This window comes from Camelus ferus, chromosome 4 (assembly GCF_009834535.1).
Source record: "Camelus ferus isolate YT-003-E chromosome 4, BCGSAC_Cfer_1.0, whole genome shotgun sequence".
Lineage (NCBI taxonomy): Eukaryota > Metazoa > Chordata > Mammalia > Artiodactyla > Camelidae > Camelus > Camelus ferus.
The window spans coordinates 27,833,150-27,855,259 of NC_045699.1; the positions used below are offsets into that span (position 1 = coordinate 27,833,150).

The window sequence follows — 22,110 nt, forward strand, 5'->3', positions numbered from 1 at the left end:
AGGTGAACGAGGCTGGAAATCTACGCAAGGTCATACTGATTCAGGAGTGTCGCTTCTGACAACTCATAAGTTAAACCCTCTCTGGGAGTAGCCCTTGACTAAAGGAAGCTGCCATTGGGAGGCTATGTTCCTGCCTGGGGAGAGCTGGCATCAGACGACTGATCGATGCTGCAACAAAGGCATCTACTCGGGGTGGCTCTGATGGGCTAGCTGAGCTCTGAAGGTCCCTGTGCCATCACCTGAGACCTTGTTGCAGAGACATCACAGCTGAACTTCTCCTTCTGCCCAGCCCTGCAACCCTCACTCATCACAGGCAGTGACCTCCAGAGCACTCCTCAATAATCCTGCATGCAAATCTCCCTCTCAAAGTCTGCTTCCCAGGGAACCCAACCCAAGTCAGCAGAGCAATCAGAAGACTATAGGAGGCTGGCAATGAAAAACAGTAGCCTCAACAGTAGATACTGGGGAGAGAAGTGTACTGAGTGAACTTTTCAAGGCCTAGGGGCCCCACAATAATAGGGAGAGAACAGACAATTTGCAGAGTCAATGAAAGAAACACACTAATTCCTTCCTAGATTAGATGCTCCCAACTTCCCTAGTGCTTCAGAGGAAGAGAGGTACAGTCATTCCTTAGCACGCTGGCCCTCAACACAATTTCAAACTTTGTCCCCATTCTAATAACCACTAATCTGCTACAACTGGCATCTGTCATAGTGTGTGATGTGCTAGGAGCAGGCTGCCTCCAGAGCTCAGACTCTGAAGGCTGGAACAGCTGTTCTAGCTCAGGCTCTCCTGTCTGATTCTTTGTAGCCACGTCACTAAATTTCCAAGAGTCAGTTCACTTTATGGCTCCCCCCACCCCTTTTTAAAGCTGCTGCCGCCCAAGGACAGGCTGCCAAGAGGCTTGATTCCAAACATGGGGCTTTTAAAAGGTGACAGAGGAGATGATGTCATGGCATCTAAGGTAAAAAGCTCTTTCTTCCCCCAGAGTGGCTTCACTAATAAAATTAATTTGGCTGTTTAAAATTTAAAATAAAGACAAGATGTTTTGATTTTTCAATAAAGAAGTTTGGCAGGAACAAAGGGAGTTATTTGCATGCTGATGGAGCTGGTGGGAAGCCAAAGTGCAGACAGATCTTCCTGACACCACGTGGAAGAACATTTGGTTGCAGAGGGAGCTGCTCTCTGTTTCCACCGTCCAGCTCTCTGCAGTGGAGAAATGGGCAGGGTCAGGTGGGAGCTTGTGGAAGCTTCGGCCATTTGGGAATTTTGAGCAGTTGACCCTGTTGGGCCATTAAGAGAAGTGATCAATTCATAACCGTTCTCAAAAGTCATCACATGGGTCTGGCAGTGACGATCTCCCAGTGGTCTCCCTCTCCATAGCTGAGGCCCGGCTCTCTTTGCCATTTTTGGCAACCATCAAACAGATGAACTCTGCAAAGCCTCATGGATTCCTGGCAGTAACTCTGTACTGCCCATGTCTTACTTTCTCTCCGCAACTTACTATGGATGGACTCAGCATTTCCTCCACAGCCAGGATGTCAGAACTGAGCCTCAAAGGGACAACTCCATTTTCCCATCCTCTGTTTCCACCTTCCAGCCTCCCCACAATCCACTGTTCAAAGGGATGGCTATAGCTCTCAAATGGAGGATAATATTGACATTGAATTTGAAGTCACAGAATCTTGAAAAAGCCTAGAGATTTGTAAGGACTTTCCAAAGAACCTGTTCACCCCTAACAGCCCATATTTCACCAGAATATAATTAATCCTTGCAAGTTTGTAACACATTCTACTTTACAAAGTGCTCTCACCTACACTATTGCATTTGATGCACACATTATTAGCCCATTTTATAGGTGAGTAAACTGATGATCATGGGAAAGATGAGGGCAATGAAAATATTTCTTTGCAACTCATGCATCAGAAACTGTGTGGAAACTTTACTACCTTATCCAACTGAATCTTCACAAAAGCCCTGAGAATTAGAGAACTGTACCAAAATGTATCCCATTTACACTTGAGAAAAGAAAGACTTGACATTTACACGACCACTCAAACTCGCAAAGGTGACCTTGGATTTGTACTTAGGCCAGGTTGGCTTCAAATTCTTCCTCTATACCAGCTGAAGGTTTTCTTCATTTTCCTGGCAGTCCATTTGGTTCATTCACTCCTCAGCTGCCCTTCCAGGCTAGAATGTCTAACAAACTCTCTCCTGTAAGCACCTTCCTTTGCGCCCCTGTTAAATACACACACATACACACACTCACTCACTCACTCACTCCCTTTAATACACCACAGTTCTCATCTTCAGTTGGCACCAAAACAGGGACTGGAGCCAATATTGTCATCACCATCAATGCCATCTCCACCACCATTATCATCATCATTATCTTCATCAAATCCTGTCTTTGGAGCTCCCTCAAGTACTTTTCCTTCCTTACGGGGCATTTTTTAGAACACGAAGCAGACACAGTCCTTGCTTTCGAACTGCACTTTCTGGTAATGTTCAGGAAGAATTTAGTCTCTAGAGTGGGTGGAAATTAATGGACATTTAGGTTAAGTGACTTAGGGAAATTCAATGGTGAACCAAAGTAATAGGAATCTGTTTACTAGACAACCCTCATAAATAGCATAAAATGAATATGCTACTTAAAAAAGGAATTAATTAACATTTAACTACTGTGTGTTTTTCTATCCATTAACTAAACATCTCTACAAATGATTTGTGGAATGGACAATTGATTCCTACCCTTTTGGTTTTCATCACTAATGGTGGAAGTGAGAGGAGGAAAACGCTTGATGCAACAGCAAAACAACCACTCAGTCAAGGGTCAGAAGAGTCCTATAAGAATGTGAGCAAAGCAGAAATGGATGTAACCCTCTCTTGACAGCCCCCTTCCCCCTGAAGTTCACTTTGCAGGACAGGAGTGCTCCCTGGCAATGCTGATAATCCCGACATCCCCTCCCTGGGCCAGCTGTGTCCTCACACTTAGCAGATTTCCTTCCTTACAGTGCACATGTAACAAATATATGTTGAGTTAATTAACTAATGACCTAACTTACCTTGATAGAAAGTCTCTTTGCCCACATTATTTCTCATTCCATATTCCAATTTCCACTGTTTCTCACCTGAAAAAGCAACCCTGAAATATGTCAGGGGCCAATAGTACATCACTTCTCCATTTCAATCTTTTTATCTCATTAGCATTCTGAAAACAGAGAAAGTTAACTTGACATTTCTTCCATCCCCTCCAAACTCCCCCCAAAGCACTTTTTTTCCTTCTCTCCAATGCTACTTGTTACTGGTTTTCCTTCCCCCTACTGAGCGGGAGTTAAGAGGTAGGGACACTACGCAGAGGTATCCTCAGCTATGGCTCAGGAGGGCATGCGTAGTGGGTGCTTAATGCAGGCTGTTCTCTATTTAATAGGATCAAACATGGCTTGTTCTCTGGAAACCTAAAGCGTTTCTTTATTTGAAGCATTTGAGATGCAGTCCTTGCTAGAAGCAGGAAGATGACCTCAATGTGTACGAGCTGACCCTTCCCATCAGACGTGCCCATGACTCCATTCTCCCTATCACCTGTGAGGCCAGGGTGAGAGAGGACCAACTCCACAATCCAGTCTTTCAGGTTTTAAGGATGTAAGTGATAACACTGTGAGCTGAGTTAATGGGGCCCACATCTCAGTGTGACTTCTACTCACTGTGTGGGCAAAATACAAGAGCAAGGCCATCCAAGCGGCACTGCAGTTTGGTGGAGAGCAGGGAGGTCTGGAAAGCCGGGTGGGTGAACTGATTAGCACATTTTCATTACCTTACAGAAAACCATTACTGTTTTACTTAAGGACAAAAAGTTCTCTCTGGCCAAATTAGTTCATTTCCCAGATTAGGCTCTGTGGGGTCTGTCTGTGTGCATGTGTGCTGGTGTGTGCGGGAGTCTTTCTCCCTTCTGCAGCACAGTTGATGGGTGTGTGTGTCTGGGACTCATTACATGACTGAAAATTGAAAGCAGCTGGAAACTCATGGGGCAAAAAGGCAGATCCCATTACTAGAAACATTAGAGACATGCCCCATTGGGAGGTAAATTGTATGCTGATAAAGTCATAGAGCTATTTGGCCTTTAACCCCCCTGGCCACCCTGTCAGATGTACAATTCTGTCTACTTTTGGCTTCTACCACCCCAATATCTCTTGGTTCTTCTCTCATCATTCAGCTCCCTCCTTCCTCAAATCACAGTCCTCAACTCACCTAAAGATATCAATGTACCCCAAGTTTCTATAGTGTTCTTCTCTTCTAACTACCTAATTTTGTTGGGTGAGCTCCTCCATTTCCATTACTTTCCAAGATACACTTTTCAAATTACGTCTCCATCCCAGACCTTCTCCCAGACACCAGACTTATCATGAAAGACCCCAAACCTGTCTCTGTTTCTGTATTTCTAGGTTAACTGATGGCACCACCATGCACTCAGTTTCCCAAGACAGGGCCTAAGATCTATCTTCCATTCCTCCTGTCCTCCTAGACTGTGGTCAAGTGAAACTCACTCTTTTATGAATCATATTCATGTCTAAAGTGTTCATGTGCCAGGTACTAGACAGCCCTGTGAAGGAAGGCACTAAAAGTACCCCCATGTTAGAGATAAGCAATGAGATGTCAAGAGGTTAAGCATTTTGCTCCAGGCCCCACAGTTCATAACTGGCACAGTCAAGAGTTAATCTCAGGAGCAGGATCCAGCGTCTCTATTCTTGAACCATATATTCTATTGTATCTACAGACCTAATGCCACTTCCCCGTCAAGTCACTGTCTCTCAATTAACAGTCATCTCTTTCTATCCGGCACATCACATTTTTCTTTCTAAATTACAAACCTCTTTTCTAATATCTCTAATCTAGTCTTTTTGCTTTTCCTTAACCTAATAACAATCATTCTAGGAATTGTTATGTTGAGTATCTAGAATGAGCTATCTATCTTTCAATGGGCATTTTATATATATATATATATATATACACACATATATATATACACATATTCTCAGTAATTATCATAGCAATTCCACAATTAAGCATTATTCTTATCTCCTTCTTGCCAATGAGAAAACTTGGACTCTGGAAAATTAAAACTTGCCTAAGGTCCCTTTAGAAATGAGTGGTGAGTCAAGATTTGAACACAGAAATCAAAATTCACATACATTTTCCTAGTCAAACAATAAATAAGTTTATGTAAAAGCTTCCAAATAATTCCTGGAGGTACTCGCTGGATTGCAGACTTGCTCTTTGTCACGAACTGTGTTGTATTATGTCTTCTGGGTACTCAATAATATGCTTTCTGTTCAAAACATCTGAAAGAATCACTGATTTGATGATGAACCAGCCATGGGTCACCTCCCTCTTTCTTCAGGTAAATCTGCCTTCTGACTACGTCTTACCCAGGTCTTCAGGGCTCGATCAATGACGAAGAGGGCTTCATCTCCTCACCCCTACTATTTCTCTCTCTCTGTTTCTCACTCTCCCCTACTCCCTGGGTCTCTTGTCTTTTTTTTTTTTTTTTTTTAAGGGTAAAAGGGAGAATTTGCTTATGAACTAGCAAGTATAGTGATTACAAAATAACATCATGATAGAGTTCAGCTTTCTTATATTTATACATGAGGCAAGAAAAAAAATCTATTACTGAATATTAAGTACCAGTAGTCATCCATCAGGTGAGAGCTAGACTCAGGATGGTCAGAAGATACCCCTGTCTTCTTCAGTTAGTTCCACAGCTATGAGAATGGTGGTTGCAGTGATGTGGATGATGTTGCAAACATTTGTTAATTGTCTGCCATACATCATGTACTGTGATAGCCTTTATATAGAGTCTCTTAATCCTCTTCAGTTCTGTATAATAGCTATTACTATGCTCATTTCAAAAGAGGACACTGAAGTTGACTTGTACAACAGCCAGGAAATAGCTGAGACAGAATTTGAATTAGTTCTGACTTTGAAATCCATGATCTTTCCTCTTTGCCACCCTCTGTCTCTTAGACGTAGGGCTACCACTCTTACTTCCCCTTTCATTTGCTCTCCCTTCTTTCCTGAGTTCTCCATCCTCATTTCTTTCCTCAAAAAGGATAATAATATTTTTTTTCTTAATCTCCTTGTTCCTTTTCTCCATTTCCCTTTCCTCCTTAGAACACATCTGAGAAATCACTTTTAACGCCATCAAATCATTTTTTATTGGTGCTCTGCAAAAATGATAGTGGTGTCAACCCAGGCACTCTGAAAGGCTGGTATATTATAGAGGGAAACTACTCAAATGGCAGCCTCATGCTGTGGCGCTGCTCACAACTGCTTCTTAATCCGCAACCCTGGGGCTATGAATGACAACCCATAAAAGTTCTTAGAAAGTTAAAGCTAGGGAAAAAGAAGGTCCAAATACACATTTATTTATTTAACCAATATATATTAAACTTGCACTCTGTTTCAGGCTCAGTACTAGGCACTAGAGGTAAACCGATAATCAAACCATTCTATGAGCCCTCAGAAAGCATGTAATCTACCTCAGTGGGGAATAAATTTGTAATTAAAATACAATATATTGACTGCCTTAATAGATTAATGCTGAGTGCTAGGGGAGAAGAAAGGAAACGGCCCAGTCATGAGAAGTTACTTGGGTCATGAGCACAAGCTCTTAGGACAGGAAATTTGAGCTAAAATATGAAGGATACCTTCACATCAGCCAGATGTGCTGGATAACTTCCACTTGCCCCTTGTTCTGGGTAACAAAATTCGAAAACGTAAGGACTTAACAACAGTTATTTATTATGATGACAAACCTGCAATTTGGACAGAGTTTGGGAAACTCATGGGAAACACATGTCTGCTCCATGAGGTGTAAACTGGGGTAGTTCAACCAAAGGCTAAAGGATTTTCCACCAAGATGGCTCACTCACAAAGGCTGACAGTTGGTACCAATGGGAGTTCAACCAAGGTTCAGGGCCAGAAGCCTCAATTCCTCTTCTGTGGATCTCTCCACATGCCCTGGGCCTCCTTGAAGCATAGAGGCCAGGTTCCAAGGGTGAGCATCCAAAAAGAAAGAGCCAGACAGAAGTTGTATTTCCTTTTCTGACTTGAACTTAGAAGTCACATAACCTCACTTCCACGTCATCCTATTAGTTCAGATAGTCATAAAGGCGCTAAGGAGGTATGACCAGACTCCAGCTCTTGACGAGGGCATGACAGTGATCTAGAAGAACATGTGAGACAGGAACTAGTAGTGCAGTCATTTCTGAAAAACTTTATCAACTACACTGCTCTAAATACACTAGCCATACTTCACTCTTACATGGAAAAGCTAAATAGACTACACCAATGACAGGCTCTCTTGTCTTCTGGTTTCCTTTTGGGTTTGATTAAAGGGAGCATTGGCAAGAGATCAAAGGGAGAGAGAGAATTCAGTATATTCATTCCCCCAGCCTTTTGTAAACGAGTATACCTTGGCTGGCTGTACCCTTCAACTGAGAACCCCAGATCCTAACAGGTGACCCCTCCCACCCTTCTTTCTTTCCCTAGGCTTTGATACCCTCTCCTTCCCTTGCTTTTTCAGACTCAGAGGTGGTAACCACTCCATCTATTACTAGTCCCAAGGTACTGTACCAGCTTTTGTGCTTTCCTATACTCCGCACTATTCCTTGATGTTTCCTAGTCTCCAATTATACTGATATAAGTAATCTCTTCATTAATTATTCTCAAATTATCTAATTTGAGTACATAATCTGTTTTTTGTTTTTCTGTGATCCTAATATATGAAGAGCTATCAGGAAAATGGGATGAAGTAAATTCACGGTTTGACACATATCTTCTGCCCTAAACATTTAGCAATCTAGGATAAATTTATAAGCAGTCTGAAAGAAATGAGGATCATCTGTTTCCATGGACCAATAATGGGAAGAAAATGCAAAGTGGTGATTAGGGCATAAGCCATGGGAGTCAAAAGCTTGAAATGCAGAAGGAGATACTGGGACATTGGGGACAAAAATTATCCATCACTGGGATCAGACTCCATGAAATTAGGAGATGAAATACAGTTCTCCCACTCATGAAAGGAAATAGATGAAATACTACAGCTCACCACAGCCTCATGCTATGGATTATAGGAACCTGTGGGTTCAAGGAAGGTGGGGGACATGACACTGCCTCCACTCAAGGAACTGAACCAAGCTACCTGCTAGCTCAATGTCAGAACTTGCACTATTTCCAATACCATCATGGACTGGGGGCTCCACACCACTGTTAGAAATACTGGCTTTGGTCTGGTCATAAAAGGCCAAACAGAGGCAAACACAAAAATACTATATAGAGCAAAGTGATGATGTAGAGAAATAGATAAAAAACCCAAATAATATCCAGTTCAAAATGAAACCTGAAAAACAGAATTCAAAAAGATATGAAGTCAGATAATGCAAAAGTCAGCAGTTCCCTCTATACCTCTGCCCACAAAATGAACTACACAAGTATAAATTGACTTTAGAAAAGACATATTTTAAAGGATATTTTGACAAAAAATTATAATAAATATGCTTAAGATGCTCAAAAGAGTAAATAAAGGAATAAAAATCATTAAAATTTTAGAAATTTAAAAGGTACAAGTAGATATAAAAAATTGGAAATCTTAGAAATAAAAATATCATCACTGATAAAAAAATTAACAGAATAAATTTCAGATTGGCACAAACAAAGAATTAGTAGGAAAGAAAAATTTCCTGAGGAATTCACTCACACACAGTTCAATGACACAAGGAAATAAAACGTGAAAGAGTAATTAATTTAATTAAAAGAAATGGAAGAGTATTTGAGGCTCTACCATATATCTACCAGAGTCTTAGAAAGAAAAAACAAAAGAATTGGTAAATATATATATAGATACACACACACAAACACACATACATATATAATTGCAGACAATTTTTCAAAGTTGAAGAACATCTAAGCCCTCAGATGTAAAGTACACTTCAAATGTCCAGATGTATAAATAAAATAATCCACATCTTGACCCATTATAGTAAAATACAGATCATCAAAGGTAAAGCAAAAAATTTAAAAATTATTGGAGAGGTCTGTTGACCCTGACATAAAGGCAGCTTTCTACACATCCTCCCCAAAAGTCTTAAGCACAATAAGGAGCTCAAATAGAGTCAGATATAAACTACATCTTCAGAATTACTTGGAGAAAAATAACAGCACAAATTTCAAATTACCTTTAAGTATAAAAGCAATCATCAAATTCCAGCAGACCTTCCACTATTGCAAGCTTCAGAGAGTGGGGCATTGCCTTAGGAGTCTCCAGGGAAAAGAGAAGATGGGTATATACGACTTATATAAAAGCTACGCAAAAATAACTCTTAGGAAGAAAGTGCATACTAAGTGCTCAAATACTGAACATGGGTCTAAGGTTTCCTAGTTTATAGTAAAACCAAAAGAGGCTTGACCGTGAGTAAAATCAGAGGTTCCACTGATGCCTCTGCAAAGCATTTTGGGGGAAGATGATAAATGGAGAAGGGGTACACCCTTGATGATGTGGCATTAAAGTAACCTAGTGAAATTAGAAGGAAAAAATAAGGATCCTGCAGAAAAAAGAGAGAGACAGAAAGAGAAAAGAGTGACAGAAAAACAAGAGCTATACCAATGCCTCCCCCAACACCTTCATCAATAAGGTTATCCACTAAAGAAATTGCACTTTACTATTCTGGCATGAGTGGGTACTCTTCAGTGATGAACTCTGTCTCTGAAATAGCTTGAAATAGAAAAACTCAAAATAAAAACTAACAAACAACAACAACAACAACAAAAACCTCTCAGGCTAACTCTATGTGAAGCCATGGTAAAAAGAAAACAAGTGAGACTTAAAACATTTCAGCTGATGTTAAGCTCTCTAAAGAAAAGCAATCATGAGATAAAAAGTGTAAACCAATGCTTCAGATTTAATTAGGAATTTCCTCAAATAGTCATTTGGAGATTCAAAAATACCCAAAATCAGAAATGCAAAAATTTAAGAATAAAAGTGAAAACTAATAAAAAGAAATGCAATGAGCCCCAGAAGAAATAAAGAAAAAGAAAAAAAATCTCATGTCCATGTATGACTGAAGCATTATGATATACACCAGAAACTGACACAACATTGTAAACTGACTATACTTCAATGTAAATATATTTTAAAATCTCAAAAATATTACAAGATGTCTAAGGGAGAATAGAATCAAATGAATATAAGGGACGATTAACAAAGACAAGAAAACAACTAAAAGAATGAAAATGGGAAAAAAGAAAGAGAGAAAGAGAGAAAGAGAAGAAAGAAAGAAAGAAAGAAAGAAAGAAAGAAAGAAAGTAAGCAAGAAAGCAAGAAAGCAAGAAAGCAAGAAAGCAAGAAAGCAAGAAAGAAAGAAAGAAAGAAAGAAAGAAAGAAAGAATGAAAGAAAAGACAGAAAGAAAGAAGCCCAGAAAGAAAATTGTTGAGAAAGGAGGAAAAAGAAAATCCAGTACGTGTACAATTGGAGTAACTAAAAGGAAAAATATATATACACATATTTCTTTCAAGAGAAAGAAATACTTAAAAAGAAAAAAACACTGTAAGATGAAAAGTAGATTTGAACAAATGGAAAGATATTCCTTATTTCAAGATAGGACACCTCTCAATTGAGCAATCTCAGTTGATGCCTCATAGTTATTCCGACATGGAGTAGAAATAAGTCTTCCCCACAAAGTCCTGCCCAAATTGCAGATATATGTCCAGATCTTGGTTTTGACATACCATTCTCCACTAAAAGGAACCATAGTTCCTCAGAAAATGGCTGATTTCAGAGCTGGGGCAAGAATGTCACAAATATATAGGAATAAGCTTGAAGGAATACCAACTAACCAAATCCAGGGAATTTGATCATTGAAATAAAGGACAGTAATAGATTACAACCTACTAAATAAAATTGGATCCATCAATCAATACTATGAACTAATAAACAACAACACATAGAACAATAAAAGGGAAGACTCTTCCTTATAATATAGTACTGACATAAAAATAGCACAAAAGGGAATAAATTTAGAAAACCACTGTTTTTCAGCCATCATTGTAAAAAATTGAGGCAAAAATAATCAATAGATGCTAAATTTGGGGAGCAGGAGAGTTTGATGGGGAAAACAGTATTACATTTCAAAGTATCCCTCCACAATTACTTTTTAACTACAAAAGGGTAAAACAGTAACTGTACAGTGGAAAAATTAGGCAATACCTTAACCAGATGATCAAAATTAACAATACCTAATAGGGGCAGACATGATGTCACGCAGATGTAATACCCTGAGGATAATAAAGCATCGTTTATACAGTAGTCCTTCCAAAATGCACAATGTGATTTCAACCTTGAGGAAACGTCAGAGAAACCAAATTCAGGAACATATTAAATTAAGTTAGTATTTTTTTTTTCCAAAAATGCCAATGGTATGAAAGACAAAGAAAGACTGAGGAATTATCCCAGAGTAAAGAAGACCAAAAAGACCATGACAACTAAATGCAATTCATGATTGAGAGTGGATCTTATAAGAGAAAAATTAATTCACAGTTTTAAAAAATCACATTATTGGGACAATTGACAAAATTGGAATTTGACTGTAGATTAAAGGTATCATGTTAAACTTTTTTAATTTGATGGAGTTCAGGATGATGGCAAAGGTTATATCTGATGAGCAGAATGTAAGACAGGGTCCCAGTTCTCAAAGACATTACGTCCTAATTAAGAAAAGAAAACCAGCATATGAAAGAAAATGTAATACCAAAAAAAAAAAAAAAAACCTGGCAAATTATCAGAACAAAAAGTAACTACATGAACTGTGGTGGTCTTAAAAATCTTCACAGGGAGATGGAATATAAATGAGGCCTTTAAGGGATGATGGGTTTGAGGTGAGGAGCAAAGAGAAGGAAAGCCTTTTCTATGTAGAGGTACCACCAATATGAGCAAAGAAGTAAGAATAAATGCAGCGCACAGGGTAGACTGTGCAGAAGACTTGGGTAGAAGGTCAGTGATGGGGAACAACAGGAACATTATTTGATACGTAGGAGGAAAGCACCAAAAACTTCAAACAAATCTTTAATACACATCAATTTAATTAGAATAAATTAGATCATGCAAACATATGGGTTTTTAATTAATTTTTTAATTTGTGAATCTTTAAATATGTAGCACAAAACTTTTTCTCCCAAGTCCATTCTTATAGAAGAAAGATCTATCCATTGCTGTCCAAAAGAACTTTCTTTGAGGATGAAAATATTGTGTATCTGCATGTCCAATACAGTGGCCACATGTGACTAGTGAAAGGTGGTTAGTGTGACTGAGGAACTGAATGTTTTATTATGTTTACTTGTTTCTTTTTTTATTAAAGTATTGTTGATTTATAATATTACTTAGTTTTAGGGATATAATATAAGGATTCAATGTTGTATAGATCATACTCCATTTAAAGTTATTATAAAATATTGGTTATATTCTCTGTGCTGTATGATATACCCTTGTAGTTTATTTATTTTATACATAGTTTGTATCTCTTAATCTCCTACCCCTGTCTTGCTTCTCTCTTCCTCCCTCTCCCCACTGGTGACCACTAGTTTGTTCTCTATATCTGAGAGTCTGTTTCTGTTGTTATATTCATTTGTCTGTTTCATTTGTTAGATTCCAAATATAAGTGATAACATATGATATTTGTCTTTCTCTGTCTGACTTATTTCACTAAGCATAATACCCTCCAGATTCACTCATGTTGTTGCAAATAGCAGAATTTCATTCTTTTCTATGGCTGAGTAAATTTCCATTTTGTGTACACAAATATACACATACACACACATATACACACTCCGCTTCTTCTTTATCCATTCATATGTTGATGGGCACTTAGATTGCTTCCATATTTTGAAATTGTAAGTTATGCTGCTATAAATATTGGAGTGTATGTGTCTTTTTGAATTAGTGTTTTTATTTTCTTCTGATATATTCCCAGGAGTAGAATAGCTGGATCATATGGTAGTTCGATTTTTACTTTTTTGAGGAACATCCTTACTGTTTTCCACAGTGACTGTACCAACTTACATTCCCACCAGCACCATCCTAGGGATCCCTTTCTCCACATCTTGACCAACACTTGTTATTTGTAGACTTTTTGATGATAGCCATTCTGAAAGGTGTGAGGTGATATCTCAGTGTGGTTTTGATTTCCATTTCTCTGGCGATTAGCAATGTTGAGATCTTTTCATGTGCCTATTGGCTATCTGTAGATCTTCTTTGGAACAGTATCTATTCAGATCTTCTGCCCATTTTTTAAGCAGGTTTTTTTTTTTTTTGGTATTGTGTTGTTATGAGCTGCTTATATATTTTGGGTATTAACCCCTTATCAGTCATATAATTTACAAATATTATCTCCCATTCAGTTGGTTGTATTTTCATTTTATCAATGGTTTTCTTTGCTATGCAAAAGTGTTTAAGTTTAATTAGGTCCCATTTATTCATTTTTACTTTTGCTTCCTTTGCCTTAGGAGACAGATCCACAAAAATATTGCTATGGTTTATGTCAAAGAGTGTTCTGCCTATGTTTTCTTCTAGGAGTTTTATTGTTTCCAGTGTTCCAGGTTTTTATATTTATATTTATATTATATTGACATTTAACAATTATATTTAATTTTAATTTACTTAAATTCAAAGTCTTACGTGGCTATTGGCAATCTTACTAGATATCACAGGTATGCACCAGAGCTCTCTCACAGCCGTCATAGATGATACAGATGCATACCCTCATTCCCCTTTTAGTCTCTCACATGTAGACACAGCATTAGCTCTCTCTTCTAACCCTTATTTTTGTAAAGGCATCAGTGTATTACATAAGGTATGTCAGTTCCAGCGAGCTTAGAAAGTAATTAGGTCAGGGTTTCTCATTTCTGAAATGTAAAGTTCACCCTGAAACATCATGAAGATTGAAGCTCCCTCGAAAACTAAGCAAATGTTTGGAATTCCAGTTTCTTTCCTTCTTTCCTTAAGCTCATTCTTCTGCTGTTGTAATGAAGCCTGCAGTGTATGTGATCAAAAACTGGAAGCAGCTCTCACAATGGCCTCCCACTAAGGTTCCTACAGGAAGGACACGGAGGGGTCATGATGCTGGGAACTCTTTCATTATGATCTTAGCCCCTTGAGCTTTATGGAAGAACAGCAAATTAAGCTTCCAAAATTCAGCTTCCAAAATATTGGCACATTTAGGCTTTTCCTTGGGTATAAAAATCTTCTAGGCCCTTATGCTCAAGAATGTACATTTTCTCTCGTAAAAATAAGTGAGCAGCAGGTGCCATACCAAACAAGGCTTAAATGATTTAAGCTGCAGTTGGGAAGACTCCATAATGTAATTCATTCCAGTTACTGCTCATTTGGAGCTCAGGGAGGCTTTTGATCTAGCTGCATGAATTTCAGATCATTTCTATTGGACAGTTATAATTTTGTTATCAGTCTTTGCAAGTTGAGCTTCCAGTCCATTTGGAGTAATGAGCATGCACAAGCACACACACACATCCCTATCAAAGGTCAACATCACTCAATGCTGCTAAGAATAGGTAATATGCAATATTTAAGGGTTACTTCTCATTCCTTTCTAGCATTCCTTATGACATTTTATGCCCTGGCTCCATTTTATCACTGCTAGAAAAATGCCAGAAATAATTGTCTTGGGATGGGCAAGGGAAGTGCACAGCCTCTCCTCTGATTGCAAAATAATGCCAAGTGTTTTGTACGAAAGGCACAGCAAGCTACTTTGTGGATTCTTAGATGAAGTCAAAATTTGAAATATTTTGTCCAGTTGTTCCCATTATAATGTGCCAGAAATTCCCATGCTATTTTGCAAATCAGCATTACTACACCTGAAATATATTGACATCTCAAAAAAGGGGGAGGGAGGCCGTAAACAGGATAGACAATCACAGCTCAAACAAAATGTGTAGTTATCTTTGAAAACTTGCCCATGTTAGCTCAGATTATTATGTATATAACTATGTAGATAACATTAATATGAAAACGATATATAGGAGGTCATGAAAACAGGAGACTTCCAGCAAGAAGATATTGAGTAGGAAGGATCAATTGCTGAAGCCTAGGAAGGGCTAAAGATCTAGCCTCTCAGTCTTTGATAATACCTGCAGTTCTCACAGGCAGGGAACAAGTTACACAGGAAAAGAGACCCAAAAGGGACATTTTGTTAATGAGCACAGCCTCTCATGTGAACTTGGCAATGAATGAAGAAGGCAGGGGATGGAAACCAGAGGAACATAGTGGGCGTGAGACAATGTGGAATGCTTCTCTTTCTTTGTACAACAGATCCCAGGGAGGAGATGTTAAACCAGTTTATTTCCAGTTTCAAGTTTATTCGCATGTGATTTCCTCTCAAAATACCTTTCTCCATGTCCCACATCTGAAGTGATCAGCTCTCTGAAGAGTTTATGTGAATATTTCAATTCCAAAATAATTCAAAATAATTGCATGATTTGGTATAACAGTTTCAAATCTCATTAGTTATATGATAGATGAACAAACAAACAAAAATATGTAGCTCCATCACTGTCCTCCTCCAAAATGATAAGAGTTCCTAACGTTGGGAAACACTGGAGGATGTTTTTTGCGAATTTGAAATGGTGCACATATGAAGACTAGTGATGATCTGACTGGGTTGGCTCGACGTGCCTCTTCCAGCGTGCCATTTCCCGATTGCAGATTTGACCACAGAGAACCTCCCTGCTGCTCTCAAAGCCATGGAAAATTAATGCTGTAGAAAATAGGATAAATATACACAAACCAACCAAAATCTAGTCAACATCGTTTGAAATCAGGGAACTGAAAATCACTATTCAGCTGGTTTTTGTTTTGTTCTGTTTCAGATTGCAGTCTATCATATTTTACTATGATTTAGGTTTTTTTCCCAAAAAGAACAAAATGACATGGTATAAAAATTCAGGTATCAGAAAGACTCAAAAGGCTGTTTTTCGCTGTGTTCAAATTCTGTTTCCAGCCATTGAGTGTGCCATACAGTTGTTTTCATTGTTGTTTTCCAAATGTACGGCGTGTGCTATAACTGACGACCACTTTTCTCTGGGTTTGATCAATTTTGCAGTAGACCATTGTAGTTCTTACTGCATCAGTAAGAAATGCTTCAACATCATAGCTCTAATCTGAAGTTCTTGTTTCATTGTGTCAAAAAAAATTTCTTTATTTTCCACTGCCATTCCCATAAAAGTAAGTAGTCTCATTACTGCCATATTCTGTTCTTGTAGTAGATTAAGTGACTCAATGAAGTCATTATTCTGTTAAAATTTGACATATGATGCCGTTTAGCACTCACAAAAATGGTTAAAAGATCACAAATAAGCTCACCTTCCAAAAACTTGATTGATTTTAAAGTAAGAAGATGGTCAAAGAGAAATGCATTTGGATTTTTCAGTGCTTGCACAGTATACCTGTGGGCAACAACTCGAGCCTGGGAAGCACTGTCCTCTGTTTAACTTCCTAGCAATTCCACCATGACTTTTGATGCAGTATCACTTTGCATTGTTTCCCCCAATGCTTCACTCCTCTCAGTATACACATCCTTTGACGCTTGACTTTCAGTTTCTACCACTAAAGGGGTAGTATATTTCTCCAACCCCTGACTTTGGGTTGAGACATGTGAATTGCTTTGGCCAATAAAATGAGTGGGGAATGATAGAGTGTCAATTCCAAGCCTACATTTTCAGAAGACTTGTATGTTTCCACCTATCCTCTGATGCCTCCAGCATTGCTATGAGGAGAACATCCCCCAGTTTGAACGCAGGTACTAAGCCTGTAAAGAGCCATGTGGGGCAGAGCTTCACCAGCCACTGTAAACTGATCCCTGGCCAACCTTGATACCTGCAGTCAGTAGAGCCCCCAAGCTAAGCCCAGACTAGATCAATCAAAACCCAGTAAAACTGCTGGTGTGTGAGTAAGTCTAAGTGATAGCTGGTTTAAGTCACTGTATTTCTTTGTTTTACTCTGTGTGTGTGTGTGTGTGTGTGTGTGTGTGTGTGTGTGTATGTGTGTGTGTGTGTGTGTGTGTGTGTGGTGAAGACACTTAAGATCCACTCTGTAAGCAAATTTCAAGTATACACTGTAATATTATCACAGTATTATTAGCCATAGTAGAAGATGGGGGAAATGGGCAGATGTTGTTCAAAGGGTACAAACTTTAGTTAAACCACTCTCTTTTGCAGTTCTCTATGCAGGATTGTGGTTGCAATAGAAACCATTATCAGCCTCACAGGATTCTCACAGCCAGAATTAATTTAGGCACTACTTGCAAGTGGAAAACAGCTCTCCACCGCTCTTGGAGATCTCTACTTCTCTCCTTTACCCTCCCCTACCTCCCTACCCGGGTGAGGCTATTCCCCTTCCTCCTGACCAAGTGTTAGAATCCTGCGTCCCTCACTCCCCATACTGCAACACAAATGTAATTCCTTGAAGTAAACTTGATCTTCCTCTACATATATTTGCTAACTTACCTACTTCCTCTAAGCCTTTGTTCTTATTTCATAAGTGGGGCTAATTATAACAAGATATATTATCATTAAATTAAGTCAGATAATGCATGTAAAGTGCCTAGAAAGTGGTAGAAACTCAGAAAACCAGTAACTACTATTATCCTGACTCTAGGAAAAAAAATCATTCTCCTTATAATGATCTACCTTGAAACCCAGAGATAAGAAAATCTCTTTTGACAAGATCATGCAAAAGTAGTTAAGATAAGAAGTTGGTATGAGTTAGCAATTATTTTTAATATACAGTATTTAATACATGACTTGGAAAAATTATTTTCAACATATGTTTTCTTGCTCTAAGTAATTCTGAAGTTTGGAGAATTTTAAATCACCTGAAAAATGTACTAATATCTTTGGAGGTATTCCACTCTTTTTTTTTATTATTACTATTCAAGTTACTCAAACTAAAAAATAAAAACAGAAATAGTTCACCTACCCATTTTTCCCATCTCCCACCCCTCACATCTGGCAGCAACAAATCTATTTTCTGTATTTGTGAGCTTACTTCTGTTTTTAGATTCCACATATAAGGGAGATCATATGGTATTTGTCTTTCTCTGTCTGACTTATTTCACTTAGCATAATGCCCTGGAGGTCCATCCCTGTCATCACAAATGGCAAGATTTCTTTCTTTTTTATGGCTGAATAATATTCCACTCTGTGTGTGTGTGTGTGTGTGTGTGTGTGTGTGTGTGTGTGTATACACCTATATATCACAATTTATTTATTCATTTATCTATATGTTCCACTCTTGATTAGCTTGAAAATTTGAGACGTAACAGGCTAGTCATTCACTGAGCCAATATTTAGTAAGCACCTATAGTACACAAGGATCCATGCTAGTTGCTATGTGACATTAAAGGTGCACAAGATAATTTCTTCCCCCTGGCAAATTACAAAATGTTGGGAAGTTGGTGCACTGACATAGTAACAACTACCTGAGGTGACACCTGCTGAGTCAATTGTAAGTGAAACTGGGCCTAACTAGAGTAGAAACAAAGATAGAAAATAGAGGGAACACTTGAATTGGCAAAATTTAAGCAGAGATTAACAGAAGGACTATTTATAGAGACTAGAGAAGGGGACCTGGAAATGACAAGAAGAGCACAGCTCTGCAGGGGTAGTGACCCTGGGGCATGATCACCACCCCAGGTCGGATAGGGTGAGAGAAGCAAGCATTTACCTAGACCAGGTGACACACAGCCATGTAGACAGAGCCGTCTGACAAGAGCTGTAATTTGATGAAGGAATCTAGCCAGGCACAGGGAAAAGGAGCCTGTTTGATGTTATCCATATTTGTCAACCTCCCAGAACAGAAAGCAAGGTAGACAGCAGATCTGTAAGATCAGGCAGAGCCTATCCAGTACACCAGGTCACAGGAACCGACACCCCAAACAATATTCTCCTAGCCTACTGATAGAAACAAACTTGTGAATGTAATAGTAATTCTTATCAGTGAAATTTTTCTTCTCTGGGCTCTACTGGGCATTTGGAATATGAATGATGTCAGAATAGACCCTGGAAAAACTCAGAGGGCATTAAAAAGATGAAACTTAGATGGGATTGTAGTAGGCTGGAAAGCAAACTATGAATGAGCCATTCTGGGCTCTTTCCATACCTTTTTCCCCAGGAAGAACACAGGTAATGGTCCTCAAATTATCTCCCCTCTAGCTCTGCTTGTTTATGGTCAGAAGCGGTTCTGCCAAAACATCCCATAAAAGAAAGAAAACGGAGATGATGAGAGATGATTTCTTAGCTAAACTGCTATGTGAACTTTTAAACATCATCGCACTGGACTACCTTCATGCTAGTTAAAATAGTTGGCACAGGATATTTTTCATGACCCCATTGTACTAAGCCTGGTGGAAGGTGAAACTGCTTCCAGTGGGACATTATACTTCCTGCCAACGTAATTCCAATGGCAGTAGTGCCATTTGGAACTAACAATCATCTTCTGCGGGTTCAACATAGCTCTGAAGAGATAGTGATATTTTGGCATTTTCATTTCCTTGCTTTGAAAATGCATTAACCTATATGCATACATAGTTGCTTTCCAATTCAAAATGATGCTTTTGTTTTGAATCCAAATAAGTTTTCCATCCTTGTCTGCAACCTCCAAATGATTTTCATTGCCATTATTTTTTAGCATCATCTGTGGGTGAGAATGCAAACAAAATTTCATAGCATCTCTGATTCTCTGAAGGCTTTATTTATACTAGCATAATAGGGATTGATTGTACTATAGGATAAATAACCTTCAGTTTATGTAGGAATATTTTCAACATCCCATTTTGCATTCACATATGTTCTCAATAAGTAACTCATCAACCAAGTCTTATTTTCCGTGCTTTTCAATGCTCGCCCTAGGGCCTATTCTTTTTCCTGATATTGCAAGGTGGTAGCAAACATTGTCATAGTTAAGATTTCACAGGCACAATAGTATAACCCCCTCATCTCTATTGTCTGTAATGAAAATCTATATTGCAGCTTTAGTTTTCCAAGGGACTATCTCATAATCAAGCGATATGCTTCTAGAAATTCATCTTCTGCTTTTCTTCTTATATCTGGATTATCTACTTTAAAAATTTTGATGGCATCTAGCCCTTTATAGGGAAAATACCACCTCCTTTGTATGCCATTTATGCATCACACAAACGTTTATTGAGCACCATTTTTGTGACAGGTACTGTTACAAGTTCAGAGTGTATTTTTAACACCATCCACACTGAAATTCTTGTCTTTCTCTAACATAAAACCTCTTCTCAATCTCTTGACTTTTCCCGTGCTATGTGTCAAAGCACAATTCCAATCATTTCTCTCCCATTTTTCTGCAAATTCCTATTCCTGTTTTAGAATTCTCCTGAGGAACACCTTCTGTGGGTTTCCTACTTGACCCCCTCTGGCTGAGCTCATCACTCCGTCCTCTGATTCCACAGAGTTCTTCTGTCTTTATTACAGCCTTTGTTACATATGCTGAGATTGTGAGTATATCCTAATCTGCGAGCTCCAGAAGAGAAAAGTTGGAATTTTGCTTGTCCTAGACATCCAGCATAGTGTACATACTCAAAGATCTGCTGAATGAATGAATGAATAAATAAGTGAACCCAACAAATAGTAAACAAAATCTAAGTTGAAATTCTGAGAAGAAACTATTTTACCCACAATTAAAAATTACTCAGCTGGAGATCTAATGTGTAACATGGTGAATATAGTTGATAACACTGTATTATGTAACTGAAATTTACAAAGAGAGTAGAACTTAAATGCTCTCACCAAAAAAAAAAAAAAAAAAAAAAAAAGTAAATATGTGAGGTAATGGATCTGTTCAATGACTTAATGGAGGGAATCCTTCCACAGTGAATATATCAAATCACCATAATGTACACTTTAAACACCTTATAATTTTATCTGTCAATACTATGTCAGCAAAGTTGGAGAAATTTCATTCATTCATTCATTCATTCATTTATTCATTCATTCATTAAAAAAAAAAGAATTACTCAGCTGGAACTAAAAGCCACTCGGAAAAATACATGCACCCCAATGTTTATAACAGTACTATATACAATAGCCAAGACATAGAAGCAACCTAAATGTCCATTGACAGATGACTGGATAAAGAAGTTCTGGTCTATTTATACAATGGAATACTACTCATCCATAAAGAAGAATAAAATAATGCCATTTGCAGCAACATGAATGGACCTAGAGATCATTGTTCTAAGTGAAGTAAGCCATAAAGAGAAAGAAAAATACTATATGATATCACTCATATGTGGAATCTTAAAAAAAAAAAGAATAAAAAGGACACTAATGAACTCATCTACAAAACAGAAATAGACCTGCAGACATGGTAAACAATCTTATGGTTACCAGAGAAAAGGGGGTGGGAAGGTATAAATTTGGGAGTTTGAGATTTGCAAATGTTAGCCACTATATACGAAAATAGATATTAAAAAAAGTTTCTTCTGTATAGCTTAGGGAACTATACCAATATCTTATAATAATCTTTAATGAAAAAGAATGTCAAAATGAATATATATATATGTGTGTGTGTGTGTGTGTGTGTGTGTGTATGTATATATATGTATATGCATGATTGGGACATTGTGCTGTGCACCAGAAATGGACACATTGTAACTGCTGTACTTCAATAAAAATAAGTTAATTAATTAATTAAATGAATGGTATCTCTTGATAAAAAAAAAAAGCCATCACTGCAGCCACCAATTAACTGGAGAATTTTCAGTACCAGGTGGCAGGCTGATAGGCTAGGGCTGGAGGGAATTACAAACCCTGGCATGTACATTACTTGTTCCATATCCATCCTGTCCTAAGCACAGTCAGTCAAAGTAGCTATGTCTCTTAGGAAGCTGCCCTGCAGAGCAGGTAAACCTCAAAGACTAGAATAAGCTGCAGAATCTTAACCTCTATGTATATGTGCTCTGGGTCATTGTCTCTCCAACCAAATCATAGGCTTCTCAAAGAACAAGTATTATGTCTTGAACATC

The 22,110-nt window shown here is 38.2% G+C and overlaps 1 pseudogene; it reads right to left on the minus strand.

The window, feature by feature from the left end:
• Positions 1-15,949: 15,949 nt before the first annotated feature.
• Positions 15,950-16,569, minus strand: LOC102507216 (annotated as a pseudogene).
• Positions 16,570-22,110: the final 5,541 nt, after the last annotated feature.